Genomic DNA, 18,087 nt, shown 5'->3' with positions numbered 1-18,087 from the left:
TATTACTGGCTGGGAATGAGAGTCAAGTGCACACAAGAATCTTCTACTAGACCAACATTTAAGATATTTCTGGTAAAAATTATGACTGTAATTTTTCATAGTAATACTTCTAACATAATATGTAACTACTATGGTTATATAGGACTACTAAAGTACTTATACAGTACTACTTCTAATGTAATATGTAACTAATATAGTTATACATAACTACTATGTATAAAGGTTGGCTACTTAAAACTATTTTGATTCCTACCTATTTCAATAGGCCACTGAATGGTTATATTCATTTATAAGTGAATTCATACATGTAGGGCAAGCTGAGAAATTCTGATAGTAATTCCCTATATAGACATGGCCTAAATCTTCAAGGGGAGGAAGCTTCAGAAATACTACCACTGATGGGCACTCTAGGTCCCACTGGTACAAATAAATCCATTAGAGAATGTGGGTAATGTATTAAGTTAAAGCAAGATGAAAAACTCCATAAAACTTTGGTAGGGAGAGACAGGTGTAAGTATCACTCTAAAAAGGGAGAGGAGAGCAAAGTTTAAGTGTACACAATAACATACACAATAACAGGGATCTTGTCATACACTATTAAATTTATAAATGTATATGACACTATAAATTTATAAATATGCATGACATACTGAGAAAAGAAACAGAATTGCACATTCAGAGAACAATATGCAAAAAGATTGCTCTCTTGAAAACTTCTTGTTAGGGGTGTGTGTGTGTGTGTGTGTGTGTGTGTGTGTGTGTGTGTATTTAAAGAGAAAAGTGGGAGGAAGAAAAATAGTATTCCATAACAGAACGACCTCAGAGGCAGTGCAAGACACATTTTCATTGAAAAACACACCACACACTCATCCATGATCTATGTAGACAGAGGATGAGAAATTGCAGAAAGCAGGGATCATCCAAGATCGACTTAAGAAACCTTACATAGAAGTTAGTAGGTGGATTCATCCAAACCACACTATTTACATCTCCCAAACCCTATCATTTTATGCAATGGCTAAAATTTCATGCATGTCACAAGCTCTTCCCCACCTCCTCCCCCACCACACACTGTGACTCCCTTCAAGACTGTCACATTAGGGGAAAGAGGGAGGAAAGGGCTATTATTTTGATGTCTCACAGGAAAAAATAAAGCCCCACATTAAGTTCGGGATTGGAATTTATTGGGCATAACTTTAAGGTAAAATGTTTTACAAGAAAGGAAGAAAAGAAGGACTCCATAAAGCTCTGTGTGACACAGAAGCAGAACAGGTCAGGCTTCATTTTCCCTCTGTTCCCAAAACCACCTCAATAAGTTAAGTCATTCGGCACTTTGCCTGGCTTAAGTGCCGAATGACTTACCAAAACGGTGAATAGGTTAAGTGTTTAAATTAAATTGTCTATTTAAAAATTCCCCGAACAGCACCTTGAGTTCTTGAGAGAATGAACACTATGTAAATGAATAAATATAAAAAAACCTCATCCTTCTCAAAGTCAACAGTGTTAATGGTGTCAGCTTGTATTTGTAAAAACGTGCCAATGACGTGCATATATGCCTAGTAGTCCCTGACAATAAATTATCTTTGTGAGGCAAAAAATCACTATAAATGAAGATCAACATAACGATGTTTATAGTTTATCCCAATTGTTAAAATAAGTTGCTTGTTTTATATAAGTTTCGTGGCTTGTTTTCCTTTATATACAGCTGTACAGTGTTATTTACTTTGTTCTTTCAGTTTTCCCTCTAAGCCATATTTGTAAGGCTGTCCATAATCATTTGTTCCTTTTTTTTTCTTGGTGAGGCAATTGGGGTTAAGTGACTTGCCCAAGGTCACACAGCTAGTAAGTGTCAAATGTCTGAGGCCAGATTTGACTCCAGGGCCGGTGCTCTATCCACTCTGTCACCTAGCTGCCCCTCATTTGTTCCTCTTAAATAAGACTGAACCTTTTTAACCCAATTGTTTAAAAACTAAACGCGATCCTTTTGTAAGTGCACAAACTTATGAAATAGCCCTATCAGGGAGGAGGAGAGGGGTGGGGAGAAAATTTAGAACTCAAAAACTTGTAGAACTGAGTGTTATAAGCTAAAAATAAAATAAACAATATATAATTTTTTTTAAATAGCCCTATCAGACTGTATTAGCCTAGTCTTAAACTGAATCTTACTAAGGTCAATTCAATCAAAACTGATTGAGTGTGTGGCATCACAGGCCTTGTTCCCCAGAGATCCCATTATTTTTTCCCACTAGCTTTTTGTCTCATTGGTACTGCCTTTAGGCCTTCTTGCCATCCAAGTCTGTTGCATCCTGGAGTGTCCTAGTCCATGGATGACGTCCAGAGGGAAGGACAATGCAGTTTCCTTTTCCTCACCCTTCCCCAATCTCGGAAAATGGCACACCGACCATTTCAATGGTTTTAAAAGGAATTTATTAACAACAAATCCACTACAGAGTAAATTGCTAATGATGATGAGGGTGTTAGCTATATATGAAAGCATGAAAAGTTCACAGTGTCCAAAAGTCCTGAGGATACATGCCACTCTCCTTAGCTCCCTCCTTCCTTACTTTCTTTTCCTTATTCTGGGCCTTAATACTTACTCAGTTACCTTGTCAGTGCCTTCAAATTGTCTAGTCAGAACTGTCATTAATGAAATCATTCTTTCAAAAGGATTTGTGAAGTGTTTGCTAAGTAAGGCTGGTGCTGGGAATAGAACAAAATATAGTAGTCCCTGCCCTCAAGGAGCTTATGTTCTGCAGGGAAGAAATAGCCTATATGTATAAAGAAAATTAAATACACGAAATATTTTTAAAAATGTGAAGTAATTCATGGGAAAGGGAGCACTAGCAAGCTGGAAAATTAGTAGAGACTTCTGTAGGAAGCAGAATCTGAGATGAGTTTGGAAGGATGCTAGGGATGATCTGAAGCAGAAGCACTTTGCTTCTGCATTACAGAAAGAATGCATTGTAGACACTGGGTATGAATTTGACAATCAAGAGGTCACTGGTGACCCTGGAGAGAGCAGTTTCAATTGAATGGTGATGTGGAGTACTGAAGGATTAAAAGGCCCTGGAAAGTGAGTGGGAGGTGAAAAAGTAGAGGCTGCAAATATAGACTTTTTTTCTAGGAGTTTGGCCGTGAAACAGAAAAAAAGATCTAGGAACATTACTTTAGGAGATATCAGGATCAAGTGGAGGTTTCTTAAGGATAAATGATATCTAGGAATGGCTATAAGAAGTGGGGAAGCAGCTGGGGATATGGAAAAATTAAAAATTAGGAGAATAAAGGGATTATTGAAGGGAGAAGCTCCTAGAGGATGGATGGAATGATTTCATATTTGTATCTATAGTGCATATCACAGTTACTGATACATAGGAGGAGCTTAATGAATGCATGTAGATCAATTGGTGGATTGAAATCAGTTAGTCAATGAACATTTAATGAGCACTTACTATTTGCCAGGCACTGTGTAAAAGGGCTGGGGATCAAAGAAAGTCAAAAGCCAATCCCTGCCCTCAAGGAGCTCTCGATCTAATGGGGGAGACAAATGAAAACAACTATGTACAAGCAAGCTATACACAGGATAAAAAAGAAATAATCAACAGAGGGAAAGTACTAAGAGGGACTGGGGAAGAAAAAAAAGAGGGACTGGAAAAAGCTTCCCGAAGAAGGGATTTTAACTCATGACAGATGGCTTCAGTTTTTTTTTTTTTTTTTCAGTAAATTATGAGGCAAGATCCTCTTCTGGGGTGGGGGCGGGGAGGCATGAGGGGTGACTTGAGGAGAAAAGAGGTATGTAACAGATGCTATGGTGAGTGGAGAGACAGTCAGTCGAGAAAGAGTATGCAGGGGTGGGGAACCTGAGGCCTCAAGGCCACATGCGGCCCTCTAGGACCTCAAGTGCAGCCCTTTGACTGAATCCAAACTGAGGTTCTAGAAGGTCACATGTGGCCTTAAGGCCACATGTTTCCATCCCTGGATAAGGATTGGCATGCAGCAATGAAGGCCCAATTGAAATTGTTGCTGTTGTTCAGTCATTTCAGTCCTGTCTGACTCTTCATGACCCCAGTTAGGGTTTTCTTGCCAGTTCCTTCTTCAGTTCATTTTACAGATGAGGAAACTGAGGTAAACAGTGTTAAGTGACTTGCTGTTATGGCAATTAGGGTGGGACTTTCTTTTACTGTCTTCTCTTTTGGAATGCTGAGATAATCAAATCCCTTTGATGAGTTTTGTTTTTCAAATGTAATGACTAGCAAAGTAGACTTTTCCTTATCTTTGTTTTGGAGGGCTTCTCAGGACAAAGGAATTTTTGATTGAATAGAGAGTCTTTGATGACCTGCTTACCTCAAGGGAAAGCCTAGTTCACATAGGTTTGAGTGGCATGGTTGTGATGCCCTTTGACCCTGAAGAGGTATATATAAACTCAAAGGTTGGCCTTTTGCCTTTGGGGGGCACACTCATTGAAAGACTGCTGGTGACAAGACTCTGGGTGGCTCTTGAGCCAGCCCCCCTCCCCCAGCTTTGAAAACTCAGATGTTCGTGTTTCCCTCTGGTAACTATGTATGTAGTATGATTTGGTCAGACAGATTCTGTCTATTGACCTATTTGTAATTTCTGTTTGTATTTGCTCTGAAGTTCAGGGTGCTGGCTTTTCCCCCTGAACTAAGTGAATGGTATATATATGTTTAATTAAAGTAAGATTGTTAACCCCTAAAAGTTGCTTTCCTTAGAAAAGCAGATGAAAAGAACCTGTGCTATCAGCCCTCCCGGCTCTTGTTGGTCTTTCACTTCCACAGCAGCTGCTAGCAACATTGTTATGCATGCCCAGGGTCAACCAGCCAGTACGTGACTGAGGCCAGATTTGAAGTCAGGTCTTCTGACTTCAGGTCTGGTACTCTACCCACCTCACCACCTATAACATGTTTTTGTAATAGACTTAATGAGCATAGTTATGTGACTTCTTCCATCAATGTTGAACTCCACTAACCCTAATATAGCACATGGGAGTTTGGCCCTTCTGCAGATTCCTGTCTAATGCAGCCCTGATGCTCAGTCAAGGTTTATACCATCCTTTTGACCATGGTGAAGGCAGGAAGGCAGGAAGGCAGGAAGGTGGAAAGGCAGGAAGGCAGGAAGGCAGAAGGGCAGGAGGGCAGGAAGGAAGGAAGGAAGGAAAGAAGGAAGGAAGGAAGGAAGGAAGGAAGGAAGGGAAGGAGGGAGGGAGGGAGGCAGGCAAATATTTATTAAGCCCCTACTATGTACTAATCACTTTACAGTATCTCATTTTATCCTCACAGTAACCCTGAGAAGTAGGTGCTATTATAATCCTCATTTTACAATTAAGAAATCTAAGAAAGAGGTTAAGTGATTTGCCTAGAGTCACACAGCTAGAAAGTATTTGAGACTGGATTTGTACTCGTCTTCTTGACTCGCAGCTTATCTTCCCAACTGTACTCCCACCAAACTCCCAGTGGGAAATTATTTTTCCCTGAGTGCCAAAACTACTTCCTTTGCAGTTTCAGCCTTGGATAACTCCTTCCTTCCTTAGAAATATGTACAACTTGGACTCATAAGAAGCTTTTTGCATCTTATTTTACCCCTTGTTCTGACTGGTTCCCTGAATCACATTCTGTAAGTGGGATCAGATCTTCATGATACAATGAGCTCTTATACCTAAATCATGCAGGCTAGCAAACTCCTTCTAGTCCTCTCCTTCTGTTGTATTATCCTATAGCTATTCCCACCAGGTCACTTGCTTTCTGTCTCTCAGTCTGCACTCCTTTCATGGACAATATCACATAGTGGAAGAAGCCTGGGCTCCAAAGTTATAAAATCAGGATCTGAGTTCTAATACTCACACTAGCTCTTTGAGTAAACAGGTCACTTAGCCCTCTAAGTTGAATTTTCCTCATCTGAAAGATGGAGAGAACAATACTTGTACTGCTACCTCATGGGACAACTATGAAGCACCATTTCATGATCCATAAAGCATTACTTGAAAAGGTCAAGGGTCCCTCAAGACATCTGGGGCCATCTCCAGCCATTCTGACCTATGTCTTATCGCTGGACTCTGATGACTCCAGAGGAGAGAGTGAGGCTGATGACTTTGCACAGCCCTGCCTCACTTATATCCAATTCACTTGCAAGTCAAGATATCACCCTCCTGATGTCATTGGTCCTCTTTGAGAATGAAGGACAAACAACGACAAAAACATGAATAAACTGATAATAATGGACTGGGCATGGTGATGGTGTCGAGCCTCATGCTAACCAAAAATTACAATTAAAACAATAATTCGAATTTTAAAAAAATTAAATCATTCTCTTATTTTTCATTCATAACCTTCTTCTGTTACAGTGGTAGATTATAACTGTACTGTAAGATGCTTGAGGACAAGGATTATGGGAGTTAGAACCGAAAAGCGTGCTTTAGGACTTTGGTATCTCTAGTATCTATAATTAGATGCCATAAACATCCTAAACAGATTCACAAATCAATTGCACAAAACTTAGTTGCATTTAATTTTTATCATGTTTTGCTATAGGCATCCAATCCTGTCACTTTTTTTCTTTGTATGTCCCAAGTGAATAACTTGTATATTAAAGCCATAATCTTCCCCCAATCTCTTAATATTCCATTTTATTATGGCTCATTCCACTTCACTTATATTCCACTAACCCCTTCATGTAGATAGATACTCATGCTTCTGCTAAGATTAAATTCCTTCATACTTGGACCATGTTTCTCTATTCATTGTATCCTGTGATAACTTCTAAATTGCTCTTCAGATTAAGTCTAAGATACTCAAAGAGGGTCACTAGATCACCAGAGATTATTTCATTTTCTTCATTTAAAGGGAAAAAAATTATTCTCTAGCTCCCCTCCTATATTTCTCCCAGTCAGATCTGTTCAAGTCTTCCATTAACCAATAATACAACTCCTACCTCCAAGTGTCTCAGGTTCAAAGTAAGTTTGCTCAATACACTCAATCATAACCAGCAGGCCAAAGGACTAGTGTATGAAAGAACTTAGCTGTTTACTAGGCATTTTTTTGGAGTACTGGGAAAATGTTGTTTGATGTAAATTCTTTATTTGGTGTGTTTGTAGCATGTTTGTACAGCTGCAAGGTTATGTGATGATCTCTGATATATTTATTTGCATTGATGATGTGTGTATAAGATGAACAGCTCCTTGAGAGCAAGGTACATTCCTGTTTAACTTGCTTTGTATGATACTCAACAAATTACTATGTTCAGAAAAGCATTTTATAAATATATAATGATAGAATGAACTTTCTTCAAGTTTTTTTTTAGCTTTGAGTCTGAAAAATAAAGAGATGAAAATGTTTAGGCATCAACTCTTCTTCAGAAACTTAAAAATTGGATTAATAACTTTTAGTAATCATCTAATATTATTTATTAATCACTTCAAAATTAACCTGACTTAAGAGTTTGGTCAAAACACATAGTAACATAGAGCTCATTCAGGATAGTGTAATGATTATAGTCACGGCTAGGAAAGGTGTTTTTAATGTTTCAACAAATTCCTCTTAGGTTTATGTTGTTCATCTAAACTCTACTCTGAGTTATCTAATTTCTAAAATATTTTTTAAGCAATCAGGGTTAAGTGACTTACCCAGAGTCACACATCTAGTAAGTGTCTGAGGTCAAATTTGAACACATGTCCTCCTCACTCCCGGGCTAGTGCTCTATCCACTGCACCATCTAGTTGCCCTTCCAAAATATTTTCTAATCAAACTTCACATTGATAACTCTAGACTAGGGTGCTTAATCTAGGGTCTATGAACGTGTATTCTGAGAACTTAGTTTCAATATAATTGGTTCCCTTGGTAATCCTATGTACCTTATTTTATGCATTTAAAAACATTATTCCTGAGGAGTCCATAGACTTTACCAGACTGCTCAAGGGGTCCAAGACACCAAAAAAGGTTAAGAATCCCTCGTCTAGGCAAATGTGGCTCATAGCTTTGAAAATACAAAGCATTTAGCTTCTTAGCATTCACGCTTATTTTGTTGTTGTTGGTTTGGTTTGTTGGTTGCTGTTTTTTTCCCCCAGATCTATAATTTCATTGGTGTAGGGACCTTCTAGTGAGGAACTTCCCTTTACCTATGCAAAGCTGAACATTCTCTGCAACTTATAGTTGTTGTTTTTTTTTTCAAAATTACCTGATTATTAATACAATTACTGTCTCTCTCTCTCTCTCTCTCTCTCTCTCTCTCTCTCTCTCTCTCACACACACACACACACACACACACACAAATACACACTTTTTAGAATTCTCTTCTTATGAAGGCTCATTTGTGATCATAGGGGCGCTTAGTTTTAAGGGTCAGGAGTTCCAGAGACACTCTGGAGGAAGTATTCCCATTGGCCTTTTCCCTGAGAAGTCAATGGGAATGCTCCCCAGGGTGCATTTGCACACATAGGCCATGTTAACAAAGTATTAAGATTTTCATGTTCTATCTATAGAACTAAAGTTTTCCATTTCCCCATTAAAATGTTTTCTCTTAGTGTAAGTACTTGGTACCTTACCTTGTTTACCTCCCCAAAAAAGGCCTAAAGGGAGCTTTATTGTGCTTCCTATCTGCCTTCCAAATAGGAAAATAAATTCATAGCTCCATGACTTCATTCATGAAATTTTCATTACACTAATAATGCAACAACTTGGTAATGAGACATTAAAGAGATCCTTTCCCATGTTACTGATAACAGGCTCGGGATGGTAACAATGAAAGGACCATTTAGAAAGCCAATTTCCTTTTCGTGGAGCATGCTATGTGTTTACTTTAATTCACATCCTGTGTGACCCTATGGGAAAATTTTTAACTAATACTGGGGAAAATCCCATAGGGTTACACAGGATGTGAACCGGGCCTGTTCTCTACTACCTTCAGTTGGAACAGTAAAATTAGGTAAATCAGTTTCGCTTTCTGTTTGTCATAAATTCCATTTTCCGGTTCCCAAAGTTTAGCTTAATATTGTTTCTGAGTTTCTAAAACCAAAGGAGAAATTTTAAGTAAACATTCAAACATCCTACTCTTCTTAAATGAATGATTCCTGGGTATGAATTTGAACAATACTTTTTTTTTTTAATAACAAAGGCTGAACCTGGTGTACCAGTTACTTAGGGGCCACACAGGAATATTATGAAGGCATTACTCCATACCTGTTCTACTACACGCTTCAGCTGGTGTTTTCTATTTCCTGTGGAGAACACACATCATACCACTTCCCCTATAGAAAAAAAAAAGGCAGCCTAACTTAATTGCTGATGGAAACACTGTCATACTTTCCACTAGCCAAGCTTGAAACCATTACTGATCTAGCTTTCATTAATTTTTCCACAACAATTTGCAGAAATGTCAGGAAACAGCTGCCCCGGAGCTGATTAATTGTCCTTATGACTAGGACCTTACCAGAGTACCCTTTTTCCCTTTTTTAAAAAATCAAATTTGGGGTTGCTTTGACGGCAAAGTCTGTTAAACTGAGGAGATACTCAGATCTAATATTGATGATTCCCAAAAGTTCTGATGGAAAATCTCCTGACATTTTCAGAGGAGAAGAAAAACTGGTTAAGTTTGGAATAATATGCTTCAAGGAAAAGATTGCTTCTTGTACACTGTTCAGCTGTGTCTTTTTCGGACAGAAGTCAATGAAGTACATGCCTTGAAGTCAAACTGCATTTGCTAGTCAACCCAAAATTTAAAACTTCCTCCATGATCTGCTGCTTAAAAAAAAAAATCCTTCCTATCATCTTTTTGTTTGAGCTATTCCATGTTGCTCAGTGAAGTGTGCAAGTCTGTAAAAAAAAATAGATGCAACTATACACCTCATAATACAGAGTGCAATCACTGAGACTCTGTGACACTTTGGTCTAAGTCAGAATAGAGACATCTGGTGAAGGCTGCTTACAGCAATCTTAACTTCTCAGCTGGCATTCAAATGTGCATATTTTCTAACTAGTTGGTAAAAATGGATCAAGAGAAAAAATACAAACATTTCTCAGAAAATAAGAATACAGGGGTTTTTTTGAGCTAACTAATGGTTTTGAGGAAAAACATTTAACAGAAGTCTGGTTCGAGGCTTCTCTTCATCTGTAACCATCTTTGGTTGTACAGTGTAGTCCAGGGGTGTGTGGGAGACAGTTTTCACCAGCTCTCATTGTTAAATTTTCAGCATGAACATTTACACCTCAGCAATCAGCAAACTTTGCAAATCAAGGCTTGATTTGTTGATTGCCTGAGCTTAGTGATGGAGAAAATACAAATAATGCGGATTAAACTTAAAAGTGTGTCATTTTCAGAGAGTCAGTTGTTAAACATTTACCAGCATACCCTTGGGCTAGTCTATCCTAATGTAAAGTTTGAAGCCTTACCCTATTTTTGGTGCCAAACTACTTCTTGTCCTTATCTTCTCCTTCTCCATTTCCTTTTCCACCCCCTCTTTCTCCTCCTCCTCTTTATTCATAATGCCAGTGTATATAAAAGCAAGGAAATAAAGTAGAACACATTTTTAAAAAATAATTAAAAAGCACCATCCTGAGGCAACCCTTAGGAAGGTGATTGCATGTGGAGCCATCCTCAACTGAACCTGCAGGCAGCCAGGGGTCCTTTTTCTTCACTCTTGAAATGTTGCTTCTACCGTTAAGAATTGACATAATATCCAGTGTCTAGCATGATATTAGACACCCAAAACAGGAACACATAGGACTCTCAAGTTATTATCTGGACTCCGCTTAGTTAGACTAACCAAGACTGAGAAGGGGGGTATACCGATGTGAAATGAATTCCATCATCTGTATGGCTGAAAATGTGGAAGAATCAAAATCTGTCTCTTAGTAACTTCTGTTCCCTGAATCACACAATCTCAATGTTGGTAGTGGACCTCAGTAACTCTTCCAGCCAATAAATAAAGAGGAATCCCCTCTATAACATTCTTGACAAGTGGTTATCCAGGCTTATTTGGATGGCAACTCTAGTGATGAGAAGTTCATTCCAATGCACAATGGAAAAGGGCCCTGGGTTTGGAAGAAGATTGTGTTTCAGCCACTTGAACTAAACTCTCAAGAGACTCTCAATTTTTCAGTGTAAGCATTTACACCTTAGCAGGGCTTGATTTAGTGTTGTGTTGATAGTCTTGATTTTTAAAAAGTGATGGAGAAAATTAAAATAATTCAGAATTAACTTTAGGTGGGTCCTGAGAATACTGCACCCCAACCCACCCCCAGTACCCACTCCCCCAGCCCACGGTTAAACATTCACCAGCACAATCCTGGCTTGAGTCACTTAATTTTGGACAGTCAGTCAAATGCTGATTTGCTGCTAAGAAAATCTAAATATCTCTCTCTTTTACTCCCTTTATCTGCAAAATGGAAATGATGCTTATACTACCTACCTCATCAGAATATAGTGAGTAAAGTTCTTTGTAAACCTGGAAGTGTTATGTAAATGGAAGCTACCTTCTGAGGCATCTCATTCTATGTCTAAACAGTTGTTAGAAAGCATTTCTTCATACACATTCAGAAATCCTTTTATTTTCTATTTCTTCTAGATGTTACTAGTTTTTTCTTCACAACACCACCACTCAATATTTAAAGATCAGAAATTCTAATGTCTTTTCAAGCTTTAAATTTTGTGATGGAATGTAATTCTAAGTGTCTATCTCACACCCATTACACTGGCAAGATGACAAAAGAGGAAAATGACAAATGTTGGCGGGTGGGAAAACAGACATACTTGTGCACTGTTGGTGGAGCTGTGAATTGACCTATCCAGTCTGGAAAGCAATTTGGAACTTTTCTCTCCACACTACTAAACTGTGCATACCCTTTGGCACAAGTATGCCATTTTTTAGGCATACACTCCAAAGAGATCAAGGAAAAGAGAATAACTTACATATAAAAAATATTTAAAGCAGCTCTTTTTGAAGTAGTCAAAAACTGAGAGGATGCCTACATCATGGGGAAAGGCTAAACAAGCTGAAATATGAATCTAGTGGAATTCTATTGTGCCATAAGAAGTAACAAAGTGGACAGTTTCAGAGAAAATGGGAAGAGTTTTATGAACTGATAGAGTGAAGTGAGCAGAACTAAGAGAACATCTTAGAGAATGACAACAACATAGAGAAAAACAACTTTGAAAGACTTTAGAAGTTTGATTCAATGAAAAATCACAGTAAGTCCAGAGGACTGAAGATTAATTAGACCATTTCCTGCCAGAGAAGTAATGGTCTTAAAATGTAGAATGAGAAATAAATTTTTGGACAAAGCCAATGTGGGGATTTGTTTTGCTGTACGATGTATGTTTGTTACAAGGATTTTGTTTATCTTTTTTTTTTTTGCCAAGAATAATGGGGAAGGCAATGGGAGAGAGAGAATAAATGCCTATATAAATAAATAAGTAAATATAAATACCTGTGTACACATATGCATATATATATACACACATTTTGTGCTTTAGTTCATTGTGTCCTGCCCAATCTCTTCATATGTATATACATGTATCCATGTATATATACACAGAGAGACATATATGTATATGTCTAAACTTGTATCTCTTCTTTCACCACTCAAAAGGGAGTCTCAAAAGGGAGAGGAATACAGTTTTGATTATCAGCTAGAATCAAATTCCACAATGACTCACATTCCAGTTGAAAAAGTGTTCCAAAGATCAGGTGTATATTAATAACTATTTTACAATCCCTTTTCCTTTTTTACTCTCCCTGTCTTGTTCATTATCGGATCCCAAGGATTCTCAGATACCATCTTTGGTAACTTCCCTCACCCCAAGAGATTTCCCTTGTCAGACTTACGTGAATCAAAGAAGGAGAAGGCAGAAGTAAAGCAGGAGGGAAATTAGTGACCATGGAGAGTTTGGTATATAAAGAGAAGAACAAAAAAATTTCCATGGATTTTACGTAAGGTACTAGATTTGAAACCCAAGGAATAGGTCACAAAATTCATATTTGACTGTTTACATAATAGCAAAAGAATGTTTTAGATATAGATGGCTCTTCAGCATTTCAACACTTGAGGGATTCATTATTTTATCTCCATGGTTACTCCATCAACTAATGCAGATTTCAGCTCCTTAAGGGGATAGTCTTCATGAATTACTGTGGCTGAAAAGTTTTGTCGGCTAGCCTTCCAGTGATGAGTCTCTCCCCAACTGGCAAGCTAAGTGTCGCCTTGGACAAGGGACACACTCAGAGCCTTTAGAGCTTGATAAGATCCACCAGAAATTACATTACACTGCTACAGCATTCAAGAATACAGGGTCAAGTACATGTATAGCCTATATCAGATTGCATCTTGGGGTGGGGGGAACGGAAGGAAGGGAAGAAAATTTAGACCTCAAAATCTTATAGAGAAATGAATGCTGAAAACTAAAAACAAACAAATAAATAATTTTTTTAAAAAAAAGAATACAGGGTTAACCCTGCACTTGGGACATTTTGAGAAAGGATTTTTCTTAGTTATTTCTTCTGGTATAACCTGTTCTTTGTTAACACTGTTTTGTTTGTTGTGTTGAGTTTTTAAGTCTAGGCCTGTGGGTAAACTCCTTTCACCAATGCAAATCAGTAATTCCTCAGTACTTTAACAATACTAGAGAGTTGCCTGGGGCATTGAGAAGTTAATTGACTTGCCCATAAATTCACAGCCAGCATGTGTCAGAGGCAGAGCTGATGAACATAGGCCTTCCTGTCTCCATAACTAGCCTTCTACCCACCACTCCACACTACCTCTCAAGACAATGAAACTGCCCAGCAACACAAAACAAATTTTAAGAGGTGAAAGTTATCTTAGAGATTAGTTAATGCCACCCCCTAATAATGAAGAAATTGAGGTCTACCTAGAGAGCTTAATTGATTTGCTCAACATCACATAGGTCATATAACTACGGGTCAGGGTTGGGGTGGGAAGATTGTAGAATGATGGAGAAAAGATAGAGTTGGAGAAAGATATTTGAACTGAAAAAGGACTGGAGAAAAATGGTTAATTGGGAATTGATAACCAAGATAAGAGAACACAATTATTCTTGACAAATTTTAGAACTATATCCCAGGGAACTGGGGGGGTGGGGCAGGGCGGGGAATCAGAGAATTTTGTAACTAAGTCCTTATTTCTGCTTTTACAATCTGAAAGTTCATGCAGAGCAGGATAGTTGCCATAAGACTACAAAAGACAAATGCTGTCTTTATTTCAAAAACGGGGGAAGGGAATAGAGTTTGCAAGGCAAAAGCTGGTGAACTTGATTTTAACTATGGATGAAATTTGAGAATATATTTTTTAAAATTATGGTTGTGAGAAACGTGATTTTGGGGATCACTGGACCTCCCCAAACTGTGAGAAAACGCGGTTCTGGGAATCACTGGACTTCCCAGGCAGAGCCAAAGTCCTGAGGAAGAACCCTGTGATAATCCCTAGGGAAGGCTGTACAGACCAGAGCAAGACCAAGTAGTAGCCCCCCCTTAATCTGTGGGGATCACAGGGCCTCCTAGGAGTCAGACCCTAAGGAGGACCCAAGTGATGCCCCCTTAGGACGATGGTAAGATCACTAGGCTCCTGAGACAGGGCCAGAAGACCCAAGTGATGTCCCCTTAAGAAGGCTATACAAACCACAGGGTTCCCCAAGGGGATCCAGAGTGGTAGCCCTCTTAACACCGCAGTGGGGATCACAGTTCACCCCAAGGCAAGATCCAGGAGTAAGCCCAAGACGAGTTTCCCGCTGCTCATTACTTCCCTTCACTTGACCTTAGGAAAATCCATGTGATTTGCCCATTCTCACCCAAAGAACTCAGGACCAGAGTGGGTAGAGGAAGGCATTTTATTACACTCCTCAAGAGAGCATGCATAGTGCTCACTGGAACACTCACATTGATACAGCACAAGAGCAGGGGTAACCATTCCCTCCACTCCTGCCAGAGTTACGGTTAGTTTACAATCTTTATTTTTTTACATAGTTTTCCTAGGTTATACAGTTTATACAGGTAGCATAATAAGGATACAGAAGCAAAAGTGAAGTTAATTAGATTTTCCTTGTCTTAGTTGAGGATTAAACTATATTCTTTTACTTCCCCTACTTTCCCTCTTTAACATATGCAAATTATGCAAATCAGTAGGCTTGGATTCTTGACCAAGACCAGACTCTAGATAAGCTTGAACTGGTTCAAGCGGGTTTGGCCTCTCCAATTCCCCAGACTGCCTTCTCAAAAAGCATGCACATGCGTACCAGCCTCTGACCTCTCACCTGACTGACCTTGAGGCCTGGTTTCTGCTAAAGCTGGGGTAGGGGAGGGGGGGGGAAATATACCTTTAGTTCCGTGGAAACAAAACTCCTCTTCCCATTTCTTACATAGTTAATGAACACTTAGCAGAGATCACAAAGAACGACTATGATGTTACCAAGACCAGGTCAACTAACCTCAAGGCCTTTTTTTGACAGTTACTAAACTGATAAAATAGTTAGAACCAGGTGTATATAGTTTAAAAACAATTTTAGCAAACCTTGGACAAATTCTCTCATGTTATTCTTATGGACATAATGGAATTATAAGGTCTAGACAGCAGAACAGTTGGTGGAATTAAGAATAGATTAAATGATCCCAAAAGAATATTCATAATGGTTTGGAGTCAACTTAGCACCTCTCTCTAGTAACAGTAAGTTAATCATTTAAAAAAAATCTTTATTAAATGCCTGTTATGTGTCAGGTTCTGGAGATACAAAGAATGCCAGTCTTTGTTCTCAAGGACCTCACAGTCTCCTCAGGGAGACAATAGGAAAACAAATATATATATTTGTTATATGAACTACATGTAACAAAAAATATGCAAGCTATAAACAAGATAAACTAGAGATAGTCAATACAAAGCACTAATATTAAGGGGACTCTAGAAAGGTTTCCTATAGAAAATTGGATTTTAGCTCAGAATCAAAGGATGCCAAGGAGGCAGAAATGAGGAGGGAAAGGATTCCAGGCTTCAAGGGGCTTTGAATCCCAAAGGGTCTTTTTTGATCTAGGAAGCCACTGGAGTTTAGTAAGGGGTGCTGTGAACATGGTCCAGAGCTGTGCTTTAGGGAGATCAGTTGAATGGAGGATGGACTGGAGTGGAAAGACTGCCACCCTGGCTTGTGGCAACGGTCCAGGAGTGAGGTGATGAGGGCAGGCACTAGAGTGGGTTCTACCTTCGAACCTCTGCTTTTTAATATATTTGTCATTGATTCAATATACAAAGTTATGAACAGTAGTTAACAGGTTGAAATGAAAGTCAGGATCCAAAAATATTTCAACCAGCTAGAACAATGGGCTGAAACAAATAAGATGCCATTTAATAAAGATAAATCTAAAGTATTCCTTTTGTCTTGAATCAAAAAAAAATCATCTTCATTACAAACTGGAAAAGTCATGACTAGACATCAGCTCATCTGAAAAAATCTAGGTGTTATAGAGGACTGCAAACATGGTATGGGTCAATAACATGATGTTATTCTGCCAGAACAAAGGCCCAGCAGGACTGGGAAAGTAATGGCCCACCATTTTCTGTGCTGATCCTATCACATCTGGAGTATTGTGTTAAATTCTAGGTGCCACAGTTAGGAAGGAATCAGAAAAGAGCAAGCACTTTAGGATTTAAAAGATCTCAAGATTATGCTATATGAGGATCAGCTAATGTTGGGGGTGTTTTAAAGAAGAAAGAGAACATTTAGGGGCAGTATGATACCTATCTTCAACCATCTGCAGGGCTGTCACATGGAAGAGGATGTAGATTTGTTCAGCTTACCCTTAGTGGGCAATGGGTATAAATTGCAAGAGGCAGATTTAGGCTGAATGTTAGGAAAAACTACCTTTTCAAAAGGGGAATGGGTTGCCTCTGGAAGTAGCAGGTTCTCTCTCAATAATTTACAACAAAGGTTGTTTGACCGCTTATATTGGAGCAGAGATCTTACACAAAACAAATTATTTTATTAAGGGGTTCTGTGAAGTTTGGATTCAGTCAAAGGGCCATGCTTGAGGACCTAGAGGACCACATGTGACCTCAAACTTTGTCTTTTCCCCAGTGTCTTCCTAAATCCAGTGCTCTAGACATATGAGGAGCTTATTAAATGTTTATTGTATTGAATTATATTTTACTAATTCTAATAACATTTCATTACAATTTTGATAGTATTAGAATACATAGCTTGAGTGACTACAGGGTCTTTACAGCGAAATACAGTATGGAACAGTCAAAAGAACACTGGAATTGGAATCAGAAGAGCTAGTCCACTACTTAGTACCTACGCAAGTTTGGACAAATTGTTGTTGCTCTTCAGTCATTTTTCATACATGTCCAACTCTTTGTGACCCCATTTGGGGTATTCTTGGCAAAGATACTAGAGTTGTTTGCCATTTCCTTCTCCAGCTCACTTCACAGATGAGCAAACTGAGACAAACAGGGTTAAGTGACTTGCCAGGGGTCACACAGCTACTAAGTGTCTGAGGCCAGATTTGAAGTCAGATCTTCCTGACTCCGGCCCTGGCTCTTTCTCTACTACACCACCTAACAGCCCACTAGACAGATTGCTTTTCCTTTTCCTGGGCTATGCGTGGTTTTCTAATCTGAAAAATAGAGGGTTTGTTGGATTAGATGATCCCTGAGGACCTTTCCTAGCTCTAAATCCATTGGCTCATCCTGTAAATGTCACTAGCAATCTGAAATTGTTTGGCACAAAACTACTAAAACAATGGACTCTAAAATTAAGGAAGCTTTGGCATAGCAGTTTCATAAACTGTACTCAATACTTTTCTAAACTTAATGCCATAAGGTATTTAAACTAGCATCTGAATAATCCTGTTATTATTATGAACAATAAGATTCAAAAACATTTGTTCAGGAAATATTAACTAAAAGCCTCTGTTCTGAACAGTAATCCACAGTACCTACCATAAAGTGGATTTAATTTATTTTTATTTAATTTATTCATTAGATTTCTAAATGTGCCTAACATAAAAACCTCAGGGTACATGTATAATATAACTTATTAATAATGGCAATAGTAACAATATATAATTAAAACACAGTAATAAAA

General features: G+C 38.5%; 1 protein-coding gene across 1 annotated transcript in view; it reads right to left on the bottom strand.

The window, feature by feature from the left end:
* HIVEP2 (HIVEP zinc finger 2) overlaps positions 1 to 18,087 on the bottom strand; it is a 195,139-nt gene that overhangs the window by 91,797 nt on the left and 85,255 nt on the right. The window lies entirely within an intron of this gene.

The sequence above is a fragment of the Trichosurus vulpecula genome, chromosome 7 (genome assembly GCF_011100635.1).
Source record: "Trichosurus vulpecula isolate mTriVul1 chromosome 7, mTriVul1.pri, whole genome shotgun sequence".
In the NCBI taxonomy this organism is placed as follows: Eukaryota; Metazoa; Chordata; class Mammalia; order Diprotodontia; family Phalangeridae; genus Trichosurus; species Trichosurus vulpecula.
The sequence above is the reverse complement of the archived record's forward strand: the minus strand, read 5'-3'. Positions and strand labels throughout refer to the sequence as shown.